The sequence below is a fragment of the Triturus cristatus genome, chromosome 4_1 (genome assembly GCF_964204655.1).
Source record: "Triturus cristatus chromosome 4_1, aTriCri1.1, whole genome shotgun sequence".
NCBI classification, from domain to species: Eukaryota; Metazoa; Chordata; class Amphibia; order Caudata; family Salamandridae; genus Triturus; species Triturus cristatus.
The window spans coordinates 1,077,660,094-1,077,681,554 of NC_140585.1; positions in this window are offsets into that span (position 1 = coordinate 1,077,660,094).

Here is a 21,461-nt window from a genome sequence, read left to right on the forward strand (position 1 = left end):
AAAACAGCGTTTGCGAATACAAAATCGCAAAAGGAGATGTATGAGGCATTTCAGCCTCGCAATCTTAAGGAATCGCTAAATTTGCGATTTCTTAAGTTTGCGTAAGCATTTAAGAAATCGCAAATTGATGCATCCCGTTTTGCAATTCTCAAATAGCGATTCTCAAAAAATCGCTATTTGAGAATCGCAAATGGAGATGTTGATACATATGCCCCTCGGTGTGTGAGCATATGTATGGGTGAGTGGTAGTGTGAGTGGTTGTATGAGTGAGTGACTAGCTGTGTGAGTGGCACTATGCATCTATGAGTTGGTGCATGATTGCTTGTATAGGTCAGTGGATGGGTATGTGAGTAGTTGTGTGGATGTGTGTGTGGATGTTATGAGAGGTTATCAATATTATCTTGCACAGGTATACAGTAGTAGAACCAGGTTCTTAGCCTGGGTGGAGTTTGCAGAGTGATAAAAAAAAATCTGCCAAGCTATGCAGAGTGTCTCGAGCGGGGGAGTGCGTTACCTCACACCATTTACAATGGTTTTTAGTGCCGGGTTGTTTGTCCTGTGCTGTAAAATCAGTGCAAATGGCATCCCACATAGGGCAAGAGGGTGCTGCTTCTTTCTGCTGCTTGTGTATAAGTTCTACTCTAGGGGCATCTTCCTCAAGATAAACAGAAGGTTTCTCAATGCTAGCGATAGCGACCATCCGTGACCGCCCGCATTGGGAAATCTTGCTGGGAAGGAGTCTAGCATTGGATTTTCCTGACGTGCAATCGCCAAGTTACCATTTTACGTAACTCCCCGAGCTGCGCAGAGTGCAGAGTGAGAAAAACTCCTCGAACAGGGCGAAGTTCACTGCCAAGGAGTAGCTATGTCTCCCTTAATATCTAATCTGATGTGTAAATCTCTTTTATTGCGAGATATTAATACATGTGTGCCAAATAGCATCTAAAGTGCCCTGTGCTCTGTGTAAAATTACCTAAGACTTTAAATCATATTAAAACCATTTAAAATAAAATCATTATCGAGAGGAGCGCTCACTACCTTTTTCAAATTATTTACAAATGTGAATAGAGATCCTCTTCAATATTACGATCCCCCATTTGGCAATGCAGCGCGCGCAACGAAATTCGTTTTATTTATTTATATGCTTATTTACCTCTAATCAGCCATAATCCGTAGTTTACTACCCCCCACCCTGCCCCTCCCCCGCCCCACGTCAGCGCCCCGTAGCACTCCCACCACGGGCCGCTACTGGTGAATCACTAATTGCATCCAGAACTTTTTATATGTGTCCCTTGAGGCCTATTTTCCATTTCATGTAAAGTTAGCTTCTATGTGCGAACCGAGATCCTAGCGCTAACATCTCGTGTATATGTTGTGTTTGAGCAGTCTGTTTGAGTGAATCCGAGCAATGAAGGCAGTAGCTTCCGTTTAGGAAGCCCCTGGTCTGTTCATGTGCACAAAATGACTTGGGGTTGTTTTCCCATGCAGTGGAGATTTATGGCTGACATCCCTGAAGGGAAACCACGGAGTCTTGGTTTCTGAAGTGGGGAAAGAGGAGACAGGGCTCTCTTTAGAAAATTCGATTTGGTAATTTAGCTGAGAAAGGCTGCTGATTAGTGTTTCTGAGTACTCTCGTATGGTAGATGGTGCAGGTGAATGGTGGGTCTCTGGTCCCTGTTGTTCAGATTGTGAGGGGTATTTTAGGTGAGGCAATACTTTTTTCCCTTTCCTAACCACTCTTCAGTGTGGCTGTTGATAACCAGGTGCATAAAGCTCAAACCTCTTTACATCTGTTTTGTGGGTACTTCAGGCTGGAGACTACCCTACTGTAAGGGGCATTACTCTCTACAAAGACTGCATCTGGAGAAAAGCCTAGATAGGCCTGATGGAGGGGAAGATAACCCATAACAGTGCTTGATGTACCGGCAGAGAATTCAAATGCTGTGCCGGCTGTGACTGTAAAAATGTGGGAGTCAGCGACCTACCAGTTGTTTCAGTCTAAGTTCTCTTGGTCCTGCACTGACAACTTCAAACTCCTTAAAAGAACAGAACAAATCGACAAGGGGGATCCTAGACACATAAAGTCTAATGTTAGACAACTTGCTCACCAACTCTTTGCAAGACATTGACAGACATTAAAATCCATATGAAATCCATTGCCTGAAATGGACTCCATCTCAAACCTCCAAACATCTTTGATCGGCTCAGAAATCAGATTTAACTAGTAAAATATTTGGTGTATGAGCCCTAACTAGTAACAACCAACTTATAATTTATCCAAAGGAACAGCTATATGTCTGGATTCACCAACTTGAATTAGGGAGAAGCAGGCAAGGAGGTCACATGATGACTAATAGAAGGATTGCTACCTTCAGTCCCTTGGAAAAGGTGTTAGACAAAAACGGTCCCATTCAGTTACTTCCACAACCATATAGGATGATGGGAAATCCAGCTTTGAAATTTCCACAGAGAATATCCAATAGGCATTTGCAAAATTAATATGTCTGCCTTCTGTTAGATAAAGTGAAAACCTATTTGGGTGATTGTGTGTGTGTTGCCCCCGTCATCATCTTGACCTACAACAATAAAGACATTGGAGTAGCCCCTTTCCTGAACTTGTGACATCTACGTAGAGTCTTATGAAATGAAGTGAGACAATTACATTTTTGTTGTAAGTGGTGAACTTAAAAATCATAATTAGGGTCCCGCTTCGTTCCTGGTTGCCTTTGGTTGCTGAATTACCGAATTACCGCTGTCCCAGGAGGAGGTGCAATTGTTGTTGGTGCTGCTGCCATCGGTACAAACGCCATTAAACGCCATTAAAAACCTCGCGGAACCCGCTGGCGCGGGTCCCGCTTCGTTCCTGGCTGCCATTGTTTGCTGACTTACCGCTGTCCCAGGAGGGCCTGCAACTGTTGTTGGTGCTACTGCTTGTTGGAACTGACGCTGCTGGGAAGAAGGGCGCCGCACGGGACTCCAGCTACCAGGAGCCCGTGGGGTCTAGCAGCTGTGCTCCTCCCCGCCCATCTGCATAAACGCCTTAAAAAACCTAGTGGAACCCGCCTGCGCGGGTCCTGCTTCGTGCTTGGTTGCTTTTGGTTGCTGAATTACCGAATTACCGCTGTCCCAGGAGGAGGTGCAATTGTTGTTGGTGCTGCTGCCATCGGTACAAATGCCATTAAACGCCATTAAAAACCTCGCGGAACCCGCTGGCGCGGGTCCCGCTTTGTTCCTGGCTGCCATTGTTTGCTGACTTACCGCTGTCCCAGGAGGGGCTGCAACTGTTGTTGGTGCTACTGCTTGTTGGAACTGACGCTGCTGGGAAGAAGGGCGACGCACGGGACTCCAGCTACCAGGAGCCCGTGGGGTCTAGCAGCTGTGCTCCTCCCCGCCTACCTCCCAATTGGTTGACGCCCCCTCAAGACCCAGCTGGCATCCGCAGCGTGGGACGTGCGCGGGACGTGCCGGACGAAGCCCGGACAAAGGGCGGGCCGTCTACGGCCGTCAGAGGCCGAAAGAGGCTGGGCTGGGCCACTCGCTGTACATTTCGTGGTAATTATTTTCCGGGTTGGTGAGTGGGTTATGCACCTTGAGTTGTAGCGAAGAACGCTGGCTGTATTTTTGTACTATACCTAAAAATGTCAAGATGGAGAACTGGGGATAAGGTGGTGGGCACCTTGGATGCGTTTTTGGTACGAGCTGAATCCCTGCTGGTCCATGAAATCGAGGCTACTGAGCGGAGACTTTCTCTGGACCTTAGGCTGCTGGGGGGGGGGGTTATACCTGCTGCTCCCCTATATGTTCCCAGTCCGTCACCCAGAGTAATTGAACCCATCGAACTGTCTCAGCCCTCCACTCATAGCTTAGTTTCCCCCTCATCTGAGCAACCCTCCACCTCCATTACTCAGAGTAGTCAGGTCAGCCCCGTTAGGGTTAACACTAGGGGGATGAAAGCGGTGGGAAAAACCGCCAAGGATCCACAGATCAAATTAAAGAAGGGTCGTATTACTATTAAAACCAAAACCAAAGCTATTGCCGCCAAAATTCCGACAGAGGCTCCTGTTTGTGGTGGTCCTAACACTCTAACTTACGAAACGCACCCTAGCGATCCTCCTGTTGTAAGCTGCTCTTTGACCAAAAGGGATTTTATCACCCTATTGGAGGAAAATCTAGCAACCATTCTTGAGCCGCTTTACAAACGCCTGGATGTGGTTGTCCAAAGGTTAGCTAAGATAGAGGAGGTATTTGATCGAGTAACCGTAGTGTCCACGTTACAGCCCACCATGCAAGCTACAGTAGGGGCTTCTTCTTCGGTGATGGCTGATGATATCTGTAGCGAACAGACTGGGGTTACCTTATGCCCAAATAGAGTGGGGGATGTGGCAAGGAAAGAGGGGGAAGTAAGGACCATTGTACCTATAGTAAGATCCAATGTAGAGGTACCATTGAATCAAACACTTTTGACTCTCAAGAACCCCCGAGGGCAGGTTGCCAACACTAATATAGGTGATCATCCCAAGCATCCCTTTCTTCACCTGCCCCCCCCAGCGACTCCCTACACCATTATTCTGGCAAACGTTCCCCCCTACCAGTGGATACACAAGAGCACTGGTCGTCCCTTAGAAATAAGGCCCTACATTATTTGAATAAAAAGACCGGCATTGGCGATAGGTTGTATATGGATTTCAAAATGGTTAGACGGATAGACTGGGTTGGCCACTCAGATAAAACCTTAGCTGGGGATTGCGTGGTCTTAAGTTTTAGGTCACCCGAACTGGTCCGCCACATACTTGAGATTGCTGCTAACACCCCTAATGACTGGTTGTCTATTAGCATCCTACCGTTAGGCAATTTCTATAAACAGGATTTGGCAAGGCAACAAAGGGGTATTCGAACCTACAGGGGGGCCGAATATAGACCAGAACAACGATTTGAATCTATTAATCGCTTTGAGGTCCTGTCCTCTTTAGAAGACATTGATTGACAGAGGTCGGGTGGTTTAGGGCATTCTGTGGAAGGTTGTATTAGTATTACTGCAGAGCCTGCATCAGCTAGTCAACCTAACTGCCTAGAGTCTGTTGCGCAATTTAGGATAACTACTCCGACGCAAATGAACCCAGGTAGCCCTCTTGTTGAGTCATCAATTTCTGTTGGAAACCCGATTAAAATAGGTCTGAGGGAATTCATGGCTATTGCCTCCTGGAATATTGCTGGGCTGGAATCCAAGGTTGGCATAGCAGATTGGTTATCATCAATCAATGAAGTCGACATCTGGGCATTTCAAGAAACATGGGCAGTGGAGAACATCTTCCACGTCGGATACCTAAATTTCTCAAAACCTGCAATCAGGGGACATAGGGGGAGACCGGTGGGGGGTTTGACGTTTTGGGTTGGGCAAACCAAGGGGGTCACCGTAGATGTGATTCCCCTTGACAATCTGGATATCTTGGTAATTAAAGTTATATTCCAGAACGGCCCCAATTTATTCCTGTTCAATATATATGCTAGGGGTCAAGCGGGTGGTAAGAGTTCACAGGTTATCACAGCACTAGAAACCTTTTTAGCGGAAGGCCCCTTCAACAACAACCTGATTATTATGGGGGATTTCAATACATGCTTCGAACCCCTGGATAGCGACGATGGCAGATTGAGTGAGGAGGAGGATGCCTTCTGGGGCGTGCCCCAGTTGAATTTACAACCCATAAAGAAATGGACTGAGGTAGCGCTCCAGGTAAAAGGCATGTGTTTGGAATGGGGCCTCAGGGCAGTAAATGGCAGGACCAAATCCGATGCCTTGGGTGCAGCGACCTTTGATAACGGCCGCACCAAAAACAGGATCGACCATATCTTAGTTAATTTGGAAATCTGGCACACTGTGCTAGACATGGTCATACAAACTCGCATTGAAAGCAACCATAACCCTCTGGTCCTGACTTTGGATATTCAAGGTTTTAACCCCATGGCCGGAGGGAACACAGTTAGTTGTGGTGCTCCGATAATTTTAGGCAATGACTTTAGGTGGGTCAAATGGGCCAAGGTAGCACTCGACGAGACAAAGGTGCTAGAAATTAGGGCCCTGGTAACAAGAGCACTAGGAGAAATCAACCAATGCAGTTCACAAGAGACTCTTAATGACAAATTGCCATTGATCCATCTGGATCTCATAAATAGGCTGAAGACCTATTTTATTAACCCTAAGCCTACGAGGACTAACCGGAAATTCGAACCTATTTCCTGGTACAATGAGCTTTGTAGGTCCACACATAAAGCCCTCTCGTCTGCTATTAAATCTAGGATTCACTCATCGATTAAACAGGCCCGGATTTTGTATAAATCCACCCTAAAGCAGGCCAAAAGAGAGTGGGACGAGGGACACTGGAAGGACCTGCTGGAAGCCTGCAAAGGCAGGAATATGTCCCATTTTTGGGACTTCATAAAGTGGGGGAATGGACACAGGTCGCCAGTTCCAAACAATAATGTGGAACCACATCGTTGGGTTGCTCATTTTGAGGCCCAATATCAGCAGGGCCAAGAACGGGTGCCCGTTGTTCCACTTATATCTATAGAGGCTCCCTTAAGGTTTAGTACCAAGGAGGTTGAGGTGGTCCTGAAGAACATCCCGAGTGGCAAAGCACCTGGTCCTGACTGTATTCCAGCGGATTTATTCAGGCAGGATGGTGATCTTTGGGTCCCATATATAACAAATCTGTTGAACTCACTGGCAGGGGGAACTCCATTCCCCAACTCCTGGTCCGGTGCAGAAATAATCCCGATTTTCAAAAAGGGAGATCGTTCTGCACCGGGCAACTACAGGCCAATCAGTCTCATCAATGCGCTGCAAAAAATTATTGCCCGTGTTATCCTTGGTAGAATCCAAAGTTGGATGGATGATAAAAACATACTATCAATCCTCGAAGTTGGGTTTCGGGCTCATATGAGGACATTGGACCAGGTTTTTAAGTTTGTTTTACTTTATTGGAAGGAGGTCCTTTTGGATAAGGGGCTTATCTTTGCAGCATTTGTGGACCTAAAATCCGCATTCGATCTTGTCCCCAGATCCAAACTATGGGATGTCCTATTAAGGTTAGGGATGCCCAAGGAATTAGTTGATTTTGTGATCAAGCTTCACAGCTCCAATTATGCCCAGGTTCATTGGGGCAACCCAGGAGAGGTCACCGAAAGATTTAAGGTTGAGAAAGGAGTCCGTCAGGGGTGTGTCCTGGCCCCAACATTGTTTTCATTGTTTATAAATGGGGTCGTACAGTATTTTGACAATTACCCCACTGATGCACCAAAGCTGGCTGGCCAAAGGGTGCCCCTGCTCATGTTCGCTGATGATACTTTGATTTTATCTAAAACACGGCAGGGCCTGCAGCGGGCCCTATCTCGCTTTGAGGCCTTTTGCAGCGAACATGAGCTAGAGGTTAATGTGGAGAAAACAAAACTTATGGTACTCCATGGGGCAGGTGATGTTTCGGCTAAAGTTTTTATGGATGGGAAGCCATTAGAGCAGGCCAAGGTTTTTACTTATTTAGGTATTACCCTGGGCGAAAAGATGAGTTGGTCCCCTCAGGTGAAGCTTTTAGCCTTGAAACATTCACAGCTAGCAGGAGCTCTGTTAAGGGAACATAGGCTCTCTCTAACCAAACCATTGGCTCCAGCAATTAAGCTGTATTCCCTGAAAATAGTCCCCGCTATTCTATATGGTGCTGAAATCTGGGGTTGTAGTAATTTGTCCGATCTAGCTCAGGCCCAAAATAAATTTTTAAGATCAATTGTGGGCCTTCCACGATCGACCCCACAAATTCCTCTACTGTTTGACCTTGGTTGTAACCCCATTGAGGATATTGCAAAGCTTAGAATGCTGCTCTTCTGGAGAAGGTTGTGGTCCACCCCTGAATTACATCACTTCTCTAAGGCCTTACTTGAAGTGAGGGGGCTGGACCACCAAAACAAGATTCTATGGCTAAAAACTATTAAAAGCCTTCTCATTGATATGGGAATGAGGGACTTCTGGATGTCCCCGGAAACGGCTGCTGTACCAACAAAAACAGACCTAAGAGCAGCATACTGGAGCTTAGTAAAATCTAGAAGATACTCCACATTGGTAGGCTCCCCATTGACTAGAGTTTTTTGGGATTTTAAAGACGAACCATCTCTCGAAACCTATTGGGATTTAATTACCAAACCTAGAGATCGTAGGCTGTATCATCAGTTCAGGGTAGAAACGCTCCCACTAAGGAAATTCACCAGCAAATGGAAAACTGGCATGGGAGACAGGTGTCCTTTTTGCCCTGACTATATCGAAAATGTAAGCCACTTTCTCTATGTTTGTCCAGCCTATCAGTTACCTAGGAGTACATGGCTTAAACCGTTGAGTAGAACTCTCGGTACAACCTCCGCTCTGACTGCTAAAAGGCTGCTAAAAATTGGTGACAATGAAACAATTATTGTAGGGGTAGCCAAATTCTTAAGCTGGTTTTGGGCTATTCGTGAAAGGAATGGAGGACTGCAGTAACCTTCCAATTTTTATTCTTTTAGATGGATTTTATGCACATTTTAAATCTTTCAAATCAACTGCTGTTGTGTACCATCTAAATATTTTGTGATAGTCAATTCATGGTTGTCGTATTTTATACTGTTTTTTAATTGTATATTTATGTCTTTTAAGATGAATAATCACAATAAAGACTTTTCTGACTGACTGACTAACATAGTAGATACTTTTACCAAAGGGTAGGTTTATTGATTTCATTTATATAAAAGCTTAAGTGCACGCAATATTATAATATATAAAGCTGTAAAATGTTAGCATAAGAGCAAAGTAAATGAAATGTACACACAAGGGCGATCAGTGAATTTCACCCTGTTTTTGGCCCTACCTGCGGCTTCCAAATAGCAACCACTTCCAAACAAAAACACCATTAATAAGTAAGTAAAGTTGTGGGTCACCAAAAAAATACATCAAGGAGTACACAGTCTTGAGTTGAACAAAGGCACTGCTCAAGCCCCAATACCAAACCATGTTGGCAATGAAAATGGCAGAAAATAACTAGCCACAAAATGCTGTGAACTTGATGGACACCCATCCAAGCAATGGCAAACCTTGAAAAACAAATAAAACCAGTGGTTGACCACAGCTGGCACAAAGCCTATCCTTGCTCTATACTTCATATTGTACTTTGTAACAAGAATTGCTGATATGACGCCTCTTACATATAGTCAGTTGTCTGTGCAAGACATAAGAAGACATAATGTCAAAAATTGGTTAGGTGTTTGGAGCAGCTGTGTGGGTAGGAATGAAAAAAAATGAATGAGGGAATCAGGTTATAATCATCTCTCAAGAAGGTAATAGTTAATTTTAGTGGTCTGCTAGTAGGAATTCTTAGCACAATGAATTTTGAGATTTATTGAAGTAACACCAGGGTTGCATTGACTAGAGATTCATGCTCTCTGAATTTTGTACATTCAATATGCATCTGCCTCAGCAGTAGCTTGTCTATATTTCCAAAATGGCAGGCACAGATAGGTATTTTCAATATTGTTCATTGAAGCTAACAATTTAAAAAAGCCCTGTATAATGCTACAGTCACCACAGGCAATTTCTTATCATTATTGTAGTATGAAAAATCATATTATATCCGTGAGACAGCAAATGTATTAGAAGTTAGCAAAAAAGATAGAAATTTGCTACAGGAGGTTCAATTATAAAAAAATATATTGGTCTTGTACTTTAGGTATTGGTCCAACAAGGACGTCTATTTCACAGAAATTGAACATGCCTATACATTTATGTAAATTAACTTAACATTTTAACATGCACCGCTTTAACAAAATATGTTACACTACTGCAGAAAAGAGTTCAGAGATACAAAATATACAAAATTGCAAGGAATAGGTTCTCACCCATTTATCCGCTATAGTCTTTCCTACTACTCAGTTTTTAGAACTCTGCTGTGAGCAAGTTTCACTGAATATCACTCTCTGTAAGGTCAGCTAAGATTTTTTTAAATGTTAGAAAGTGGGTTATAAGTTGGGATGGATGGTAGTCCACCACAAGTAATAATGGCACTATTCTTGGTAGGTCCAGTAAAAGTTTCACCAATTTAAATCCGAACCCACCCCCTGGAAGCTGTGGCACAGAGAAAACTGGCTTTATTAACTGAAGAAATGTGTGGAGCATTTAGAAGTACCAAAGCAATTAAGAAGTCAAAAACACAGCACACTAAAAATTGCAATACAATTTATAACAATGGAGAATATTTTAATGAACAAAATTACACCAAAATTACACAAAATCTAATAAGGGGAACAGAAATACACATTTTTATAGTTTTAAAAATAAATATCAAGCCAAAAAGCATGAATCACCAACTGTGGGCAACTGGTCACACTAGACAGGGACAAGCATAATGTGTGAGGCTAACCTGATAGTCTGCATGACAGATACGAGGACCAGTAGGTCCCGGTCAAGTAAGTAACTTTGGACTAAGAGATTTTCCAAGAAGGTAGAGTCTTCGCCTGAGTAAGGAAGCAGGCTGGATTGAAAGATGGAGTCATTGACGATGGGTTGCTGCTGTTCGTAGTCCTGGTGAAGCTGTCAATGAAGGTGGGAATAGCTCCAAGCGGGGAAAGCCGGGAAGTCACTGCGGCTGATTGGCTACTGCTAGACATTCAAGCCTGATAGAGCTTCCTACCTTCGGACTTAGATGGTTTTCTGGAGGTCAGATTCCTTTACTAGGACAAGGCCACAATCTGTGGCTAAAGAAGGTTTAATGTAATCAGATGCTGGTTGGCATCGGGTTCACTGAAATTAATTTATAGCTGCAGAGAAGAATGTAGCTGCAGCGAACTCAGGCCAACCAGTAATGCAGCCCCAGCAGATAGGCTTGACCGGTTAGTCCTGGTCTTCCCTTGGTTCTCCAGGCAAAAAGTCTTGAAAACATTTCTAAGTCTCAGGATTTACAGTTAGGCAGGAAGAGTACACTTTGATACCAGCCAATGGTTCCACAATGTCAGGAGTAGCATCTAAGGGCCAGAACTCATTCCAGCAGTAGCCACCAGAAGGGTCCAAGGAAGGTTCAGTGGAAAATGATCAGCTGATCTCTTCAAAGAAAGTGGGTTTCTTGTAGCTTTTCTTTACCTGTAGCTTAACAGGAGGTCAGTGAACTGACTCTTTGGCGTTGGCATAAGTGGGAGCAGGTCCAGACTTCTCGCAGATCTCAACAGCAGGTGCAGTTCTTCTTCTGTTCTCCACAGGTCCTGTGGTGTTCTGAAGTGGATACCCATGGGTGCCATATTTATGCTTGGTACTAGCCTGTGGATGGGCATGACTCTTGGCCCCTCCCTAACTAATAAGAGATTAATTCATACCCACATTTGCTGCAGTTCCCCTTTATCCTCCTGAAAACAATCCTACAGTGTCCTTCTCTACCTAAAATAAGGATGGCAAAATGTTTCTTCCATGGTGTAGCACTTCTGTGCCCACTCTAGAGGTATGACCAAGAAAATGAGCAAACCCTCCTCTGTAGTCACTCAAAACCAGTTCTGGTGTCAGCTCCTCTCTCAATGGAATTGGTGCTTTGCTGATTAGAAGAAAAATAGGAGACAGAACAAGGTATTAGCTACATCTGCCTGTGAAAGGTAGGCCTTTTAAAAGATAATTAAGTTCCTGGACACTGACTAAATGCTCAGCTTGTCAGAGGAACAGAACACCTCCACACACCCAAGGCCTTTGTCTCAGCTCTGGGAAAAGTTCATACCTCATCAAGGAGGTATCCAGCTTCTGGGTGACACTTGGTCGCTCATGCAGTGGCAATTGGCAGAAAAAAAGTGATGTTCTAAAAGTACCTTTTGCTAAATATTTAATACAAATCCAGCAATACCAATTAACTGAACTGGGAGCATTGTCTGACCACCTAACATCGTGGACGTTTAGTGGAGGAGCTTCCAAACCCTCCTAGGATTCCAATGTATCCATTGGGGCGGGGGATCCTCCTAAGGCAAGTTGCTGCACTGCTTCACCTAGCCCCTTGGAGCACTGATAGAAGTGCCCAAACTCCTGGAGGTGAGCATTGATCAGCCTGGAGCTCTGAGCCGGGGCTGTGTGGCCATGCAGCCTTGTGGTGTGGCATCCCTGCTCAGTCCTGCACCCGCTTGGCTGTTGGCATCCCCTCATTGTTTGGAGGACCTGGGCCTGTCGGTGTGTTGTAAATTGAAACAACGATGTGATTAAGCATTTACTGAAGACATTAATTCCCTTCCTTTAGATCATGTTTTCTCTGTTATGTTGACCGAAGTTCGGACTCCATTTTGTATTGTCATGCTTCCACGTGTTCCCCACGAGAAGAGTCCAACCTCTGTGTTAGTTGCTCTTGTAATCTGCCTAGTAACAGTCTATAAATAGCTCCTTTGTCCATCTGGCGCATGCCCAGATTTGACCACATCTGTTATCAATTAAGCCTTGCTTGACCATGTTTTCGCGGGCTCAAGGAGTGTGTTAGCTCCGCCCACATATTGATTCAGTATCGAAAATGACCCTAAATGGTAATGTTCTTTGGCCTCATGTTGTATCCACCCACTTATGAGCCCCTCTATTGTGTATAAAAGGGGACCATGTACGCAAGTTCTTTGTGCTACTCTATGCAATACTGAAGAGTGTTGTGTGGATTGTAGGACCACCCTTAAGGGTTAATAAATGCTGTCTTTGTACTTTGCAGTTTCCGTGCCAACTTCCTTATAGATTCCATTACAGGAGAGCGAACCCTCGTGTCCTGCGGGCCTAGCTGGGGCCTGTATTCATCAATTGGCGCCCGTCACGTGGGGCTCATCGGCGACTCGGATGCTCGAAGGACTGGTCGCGACGAAGGTGAGGAATTTGGCCGGGGATGTGATCACTGCCAGCGGCGTCTTAGCCCTGGCATCCCGAGGTTTCTTCCTTCCCTTCCGAGCTGACCGTCTGGGTGGCGCCGGTCCTCGACTGAGACCTCTTCTGTCGGTCTTGCCGTGAAAGCCGTTTGGGCGATTTTTGGAGCTTGGCAGTTGGAATCTGGACTCTTGATTGGTAAGAACCGTTGTACGGTACTTGCTCCGAGTTTTTGAAGCCTGGTCTGGCTATTTGAGTTTGATTTGTGATGACTAGTCATATTTTGTATTTGTCTATGTGAAAATATATGCGTTGCAACACATATAGGCAGGTAATGTGGAGAGATTTCTCCGGAGCTGTGTAACTTTGAACGGCGCAACGATTAAGTGCCATTTTCTTTATAACATTGCATATTTTGCATTATTTCTGAGCATGCCTGCTTTTAGCGCACTCCGTAAGTGGTGTTGCTGCTTTGGAAACCGGTTGAACCTCGAGGAATCTGCTCCAGCTCCCCCAGAGGGGACTCCTAATAGGGATATGTATGTGAAGCATGGTCTTTCTTCCATAATGTACAGCACAGTATGGAGGAAATATACTAAAAAAGATTCTGAGTTACGATGGCCTTTGTATGGATCGTTTGATATACGTAAGATTGAGTATGTGGAACAGTGTATGTGTAAGCGGCGTGCTCGTCAGGATATGTTTGAGTGTGTGCGGTTGTGGGTGAAGGAGGTGCGTGAGCGAGAGAAGCGTGAGAAAGCACTGTTTGATAAAGAACAACAGAAGAATGATCATGTGCGAGTACAGGAAGCGAAGCGTCGGGAGGACAGAGAACAGACGGAGAGACAAGAGAAAGAGCGTAGGCTGCAAGTCTCGGGTCAATATGCTGTTCGGCAGCCACTTTATCCTGTCCTTAATAATCTTGATGATGATTTTTATTTACTAGATCGCTCTCCGCCCCCTTATGTTGGCGCATCTGCTCCGAGGCCACAAGATTCTGTCCCGGGTCCGGGTAAGGTAGATACGCGGTCCATGCTATCGGCTGAGCAAATGGCTGAGCTTCGGCAAATTTCCTTCCGTGCACTTAAGGGCAAGGTGTCCGTGGATGAATTATTCCATACTTGGGGGCCGTGGCAGGATAGAGAGAAATTGTATTTTCTGGGTCATTTCGCTGAGGAAGTGATTGCCGCCTTCCGGAAATATTCTAGTGTCTTTGAGCCTGAAGAAGTGACATCGGATGCTAAAGCATTGCATAATGGTGTTTTCTCTTCCTCTAAGGCTCCTGATACGGCTCGGCGGCTGTTCGCCTTGCGGGACTCGGTGCTGGCCCTTAAAGACAAAGCGCGCCAACGAGCAGGGGAGGAGAAGCAGTTGGATTCGTGTACAGCAGAAGGCCACTCATCCACCTCCCAGTCAGATAAGGATGGCATAGTGCATGTTAAACCAATGCGAGAGGCGGCGCCTTTGTATGTTCCTCCTAAAGGAGCGGGGACTAGCTCGGACATTACCTCCGCCGATGCTAAGGGATATTTTGTGTATAATTGGGTTTATACTCCTTGGCATAGAGCTGATGTTATGGCCTTAAAGAATGCGTTGCCTGACCCCCGCAAGAATCCAGCGGCCTTCTACGAAGAAGTCGAGGGGGCCTTGAATTCTTGCGTTATGACCTTAGCAGATATAGACCTGTTCTTTGGCCTTATTCTACCACCGGATATGTGGCGATCTGTCCGAAAGGTAGATGATATAGTTGCCTTTAAGGCTCGGTGGTCTGACCTTGAGGATGAAGATAGGGAACGGAAGCCCGCGCAGAAACCACCCCAGAGTATTTTAGATCTCCCTGCTGCTATTCTGGCTAAGTTGAAGACAATTATCCCCCCTAAAAAGATTGACTGGAATATGTTAGATTCATGTAAACAGAAAGTTGACGAGTCAGTGGCGGACTTCTTTACGCGCTTTGAGGAGACGTTTCATGATTTTAGTGGCCAGTCGCTTACTGATGATACGGGTCGCCATCTCTTTGCGGATAAATATGTAGCTAATCTGCTGCCGGCAGTTGCGGCCCGTTTAAAAGCGAGCGAGAGTTCTTGGTCTTCCGCAACCCCGACGGCCCTCCTGACTATCGCTCAGTATTATGAGCGTCAGGAGCAAGAAGCAAAGGGCCAGGAGGAAAAGAAATCGAAAGATCTAAAAACAAAGGTGATGTTGGCACAAGTATATGGCCCGCCCCGTCGGGGTGTTAATAGAGGTAGGGGAGGATCTTATGGTCCTCCCTCGGGCCGATCTGATTTGAATAGGAACCAATGTGCGTATTGTAAGCAATCGGGTCATTGGGCTAGGGACTGCCCGGTGTTGCATGCTTCGCGTCAGGGGCATACTCAGGGTGGCCCGCGAGGTAGAGGGGGTTTCTCGAACTTTAGAGGGAATTCTAACGAACAGGCTCGTTTTGACTCTGCTGGGCAGCACCGAGATAGATCAAATGTTTTCGATCGCCAGCATCAGTATCAAGTGTCGGGGATTGACCGATCGGGGTACCATGATTCTCAGCATGCATAGGGATGCGTTGGATGGGGGTTAGAATCAGTTGAGGTGCCGGTCGATCAGAAGGGTCCTTATGTATCGGCTGAGGTTTTGGGCTCTACTGATCAGTTCCTAGTGGATACAGGAGCGACACGTAGTGCGCTGTCTAAGCAATTGGTTCCGGGGGCTCCCCCATCCGGCTTAATGGTCACATCGGTAGGGTTTGATGGAACACTCTCCCGAAGCCCTCTTTCGCAGCCCCTCATGTTTAAGGTTGATTCTTTTTCTGCACCCTGTCCGTTTCTGCTTGCCCCGTACACACCGGACAACATTATGGGCCTTGATATGTTAAAGCATTTTAGGGCTACGATCCGCTGCTCCCCTGCTGGTGTGCGGGTAATATTGAATGACAATTACCCCCGGTCTGAACGGATGTGTGCGATGTCAGAGGATGTGCTGTTAGCTACCCTCCCTCGTGCTTTGTGGGCAACGTCGGATACTGATGTGGGACAAATGGTGATTCCACCGGTCCACATTAGTGTCCAGGAGGGGGCGGTGTTACCACGCCTCCCACAGTACCGTATTTCCCAGGAGGGCGAGGAGGCTCTCATACAGATAGTGCAGGATTTGATTGCGGTAGGGGTAGTGGAGGAAGTTCCCTACAACATCTGTAACAGTCCGATTCTTCCCATACTGAAAAAGGATACGGATGCCAGAGTTTATCGGTTTATAATTGATTTGAGAGAAGTAAACAAGATCGTGATACCTCAGTACCCAGTGGTTTCCGATATCACGACGTTGCTTACTTTGGTCCCGCCTACGGCGACTATGTTCTCAGTGATCGATTTGAAGAATGCCTTCTTTTCCATTCCCATTCACCCTGATAGCCGATATCTTTTTGGGTTTACATTAAATAATAGATCTTATCGTTTTTGTAGGATCCCCCAGGGCTACACAGAAAGCCCTAGCATTTACAGTCAGGCTTTGAAAAGACAATTGGATTCCTTTGTTCTGCTCGAGGGGGTCGCCCTCATTCAATATGTCGATGACATCTTGCTGGCGGCTGACACCCTGGAGTTGTGTGAACAAAGTACGTTATCCTTACTTTCCTTTTTAGCATCCCACAATCATAAGGTATCTAGGAAGAAATTGCAATTCTGTAGACCAAAGGTGACTTATTTGGGTCACCTTTTGTCTAAGGAGGGGCGTGCACTCACGCCGGATCGTATCCAAGTAATTTTGGACACACCGAGACCGTCCACGCAGAGGGATGTGCGTGCATTTTTGGGTCTTGTTTCTTTTTGTAGACAGTGGATATTGGGGTTTTCACATATAGCTAAGCCATTGTTAGCCCTCTTGACAAAGGACACGCCTATCCCAATCCCTTGGTCAGATGAGTGTGATACTGCTTTTCAGCAACTACGACAGGCCCTTTGTTCAGCACCAGTGTTAGGGACCCCTGATTATGCAAAACCCTTTTCGTTGTATGTGCATGAGAAAGATGGATGTGCATTATCAGTTTTAGTGCAGATGCACGGCGATAAGCAGCGCCCTTGTGCATATTTTTCGGCTGTACTTGATCCTGTCGCCCGAGCATTACCAGGGTGTTTCCGCTCGGTTGCGGCGACAGCTGTGTCAATACGCCAAAGTGAGGGAATTGTGTTATCTCATAAGCTGTTGGTATTAGTCCCCCATGCTGTCGATGCCCTGCTTAATCAGACGAAGACGCAGCATCTGACCAGTGCCCGCTTAACGGGATATGAGTTGACGCTTTTGGCTCCTCATATTACGTTGAAAAGGTGCGTAACGTTAAACCCGGCAACATTGTTGCCATACCCCGAAACCCAGCCTGAGGCGCGGAAAACACATGATTGTATTCTCGTGACTGAGGAACAAACAAAGGGTCGTATTGATCTCCAGGATACGCCCTTTCCAGATGTAGATGGAGAACTGTGGGTGGACGGATCATGCCTGAAGCTACCAGATGGTACGACTTCAGCAGCGTATGCAATTACCACATTACAAACGATAGTGGAGACAGCACGCATACCACAGAAATCAGCTCAAGCAGCGGAACTGATAGCATTAACACGAGCATGTGAGCTCAGTACAGGATTATGTGTGAATGTTTATACAGATAGCCGCTATGCCTTCGGAGTAGCGCATGACTTCGGCCTACTCTGGAAGGAGAGAGGGTTTTTAACGTCACATGGAGTACAGATAATGCATGGAGAGTTAGTTCACAATCTTTTAACTGCATTGACATACCCAAAGAAAATTGCCATCGTTAAGTGTAGCGCCCATAGGAAAGTAGTTGATAAAGTTGGAGAAGGGAATGCGTTAGCAGATCGAGTAGCACGGGAGACTGCGATGCAGCCCGGTGCTACTGCCATGTATGTAGTAAAGTCACAGGTGGAAAGATGGCATGATGCGAAGGAGGAAGTGCGAGAAATGCAGAGGACCGCTTCTGACAAAGAGCGGGAACAATGGGCCAGCGAGGGAGAACTGGATGACGAGGGCTGCTGGAGAAATAAGCAGATGGATAGATGGAAATTACCCACGGCCTTTGTACAACCTATGGTTCAGATGGCACATGGGCTAGCACATGTTGGAGCTTCCGCAATTGTGAAATTGCTTACCCAAGTCTGGGAGCATCCAGAGATTGCTAGCACGGCAAAGAGGGTGGTGCAGACCTGTATGATCTGCTTGAGGTATAACCCAGGAAAGGGTACTCGAACTCCAGCAGGAGGATTCGTGACACCCACTGCACCCTTCGAGGTTTTGCAGATGGATTACATCCAGCTTGAGCGCTGTAATAATTTGAAGTATGTTCTAGTAGTGGTCTGCGCTTTCAGCAAATGGGTTGAAGCGTACCCTACGAAAGACAATACTGCAATGACTACTGCGAAGTTGCTGCTGAAAGAGTTCTTCCCTCGATATGGCGTCTGTAGACTTCTGTGGAGTGATAATGGGCCTCACTTTGTAGCGGATGTTATAAAGTACGTCTTGAAGGGCCTGGGCATCACCCAGAAGTTTCAAGCGGTATTCCACCCTCAGTCTGCAGGACTAGTCGAGAAGTATAATGGTACACTGAAGCTCAAGATCGCTAAAATTCAAGCTTCGACGTCTTTGACTTGGCCAGATGCTCTACCGCTGGCGTTATTGTCAATTAGATCGGTACCACACTCTCGAACTGGCCTTACACCTTACGAGATTGTCTTTGGACGCCCAATGAATATTTGGGGTCCACCAAAACCCAAGGCTGTGTGTGATGTACCTTGTGTGATGATGAATGATTATCTGGCGCAGTTAACGGATAACTTGGTTTCTATTCATCAACAGGTCCGAGAGGCGCTCCCTGACCGGTCTACCGGTGAAGGACATGGTCTACGACCTGGTGACCACGTGATGGTGAAAATCTTTGACAGAACAAACAGCTTGGAACCGAGATGGGTGGGTCCTGAGCAGGTCCTCCTCGCAACGAGGACGGCTGTGCGAGTCTCCAACAGAAAGAATTGGATCCATTCCCTGCACTGTAGGAAGGTGCCGCCCGGATTGGTGGAACCTGCCGTGCTGACCGATCAACGAGAAATCCTGGCTGCAGAGACAGGCCGTGCTGCGGAGCCAAACGCCATTGAGGAGCTCTTTCCGGACTACGCGACTCCTGGAGGAAGGCGATATCATCTTCGACCAAGGAAGTGAGTCCTCCAGTACCGGGACATGCTGTCAGAACGGCCCTTGGGTTAGTGAAACGGAGAGCCGATGAGGCAAGGGGGGGGGATCAGCCCTGCATTAGTGTAGCGACACCCGTCTTGGCCCGCTGGTGAAGAAATCGACCGCTGCCCAAGGGGAAGAGTTCTGACAGACTTTTAGTTTCAGGAAGATATTGGGTTTTTATTTTTGACATGGAGAAAAAGAAAGTCCTTTGTGCATCAGGGTTCATGTTGACAGTAGCTATTGTTGGGATAACCACATGGTTTGTGGAGGATGTAACTCCCGCTCGGAAAATACTTGTGTTGACAACTCCGGTGCCTGAGGAGCACTACTTTTATACATTACCGTATCAAGAGTTGAAGCATCGACAGTCTTACTTGAATAACACTTTCATCCAGATGCTGCATCATACCCACGTTGCTACGAACGCTACGAACTGTTGGATATGTGGGATGATGCCAGCCCATCAGAAGAAAGGAGGTACGCCATTCATACCACTTCCTTTCTCTCACAATGGCTCTTGTAGAGCATGGTACACTTTGCTTTTTGCCACTCGGAAACCGACAGTGGGACGATTGCTCTTCAGACTCAATAAAGAATGTCATCAGGATAAAAATGGATATCCGCAAGCGAATGGGACAATTTGGGAGTGGGAAGAGTACCGACCAGACAATGAATCCATTCCCTACATCTTCACGAACACAAGAGACACTGTGGGGAAGGACAAATTTGTGATTCAAGTAGCACAAGCTCAAGCGGACCTGTGTGTCCAGAGTGTGGGTTTTATTCCTGTTGGTGTCAGTGATTGCATCACTGTCCTGAACATTGATGGATTGAATAATAGTACCTTTCTAGCGTCCCATAATACATACTTTGTGTGCGGAAATAAAGGTTATTACCGTCTGCCGGCTGGGTGGTCTGGGGTATGCTATGTATCATTTCTATTACCTCCTGTATTCCTAGCACCCGCATCTTATCATAAGGATCTGAAATTATTGAATAATGTGACTGTAAATAGGTATAAACGTACTTTATCAATTGATGATGTAGATCAGACTGATACCAGTCTGCAACAGTATATTGATTTTAACTTAGGACTGTTTTTCTTTGTTGGAGCTGCTCTGAACAGTAGGAAGATCCTAAGATTAACAAGAGTGGTAGAGGCTGTGACAAACCAGACTGCTGCTGCTCTTGGGAATCTTACGGAGGAATTGCAAATTACTAGAATTGTTGCATTGCAGAATCGTATGGTATTAGACGTTATGCTAGCTGACAGAGGAGGAGCATGTAAAATTATTGGGAGTAGCTGTTGTGTGTTTATCCCTGATCATACGCCATCAGTTTATAATGCCATCAACAAACTACATAAAATTGCAGCTGAAATCCATACAGAAAACGGCACTTGGTCCTTTTCTGGATGGTTTTGGGCATTGATTACTGCCTGGGGATGGAAGGTTTTAACTGGTCTTTGTATTATTGTAACAGTTCTGTTTTCTTGCTGTATCTGTATTCAATGTGGTCCTTTGCTCTGCTCCTTATGCGTAGCATTCTGTGTCCCTGATAAGAAAGCTATTGCCGATGTTGCTCACCAGAAACGTTTAGCTAAAGAAGTCGAAGAAATGATGACAATTGACATATATGATGATTATCCTAACAAACCGGATGTCTTCAGTAAATGCTGAAAGGGTCGTCTGTTGTAAATTGAAACAACGATGTGATTAAGCATTTACTGAAGACATTAATTCCCTTCCTTTAGATCATGTTTTCTCTGTTATGTTGACCGAAGTTCGGACTCCATTTTGTATTGTCATGCTTCCACGTGTTCCCCACGAGAAGAGTCCAACCTCTGTGTTAGTTGCTCTTGTAATCTGCCTAGTAACAGTCTATAAATAGCTCCTTTGTCCATCTGGCGCATGCCCAGATTTGACCACATCTGTTATCAATTAAGCCTTGCTTGACCATGTTTTCGCGGGCTCAAGGAGTGTGTTAGCTCCGCCCACATATTGATTCAGTATCGAAAATGACCCTAAATGGTAATGTTCTTTGGCCTCATGTTGTATCCACCCACTTATGAGCCCCTCTATTGTGTATAAAAGGGGACCATGTACGCAAGTTCTTTGTGCTACTCTATGCAATACTGAAGAGTGTTGTGTGGATTGTAGGACCACCCTTAAGGGTTAATAAATGCTGTCTTTGTACTTTGCAGTTTCCGTGCCAACTTCCTTATAGATTCCATTACAGGAGAGCGAACCCTCGTGTCCTGCGGGCCTAGCTGGGGCCTGTATTCATCAGGTGAGTGTGCTCCTCTGCGTTCCCTATGGCCCACACCTTCGACTAGGCCATGTTTTCTATATAAGGTGTGGCT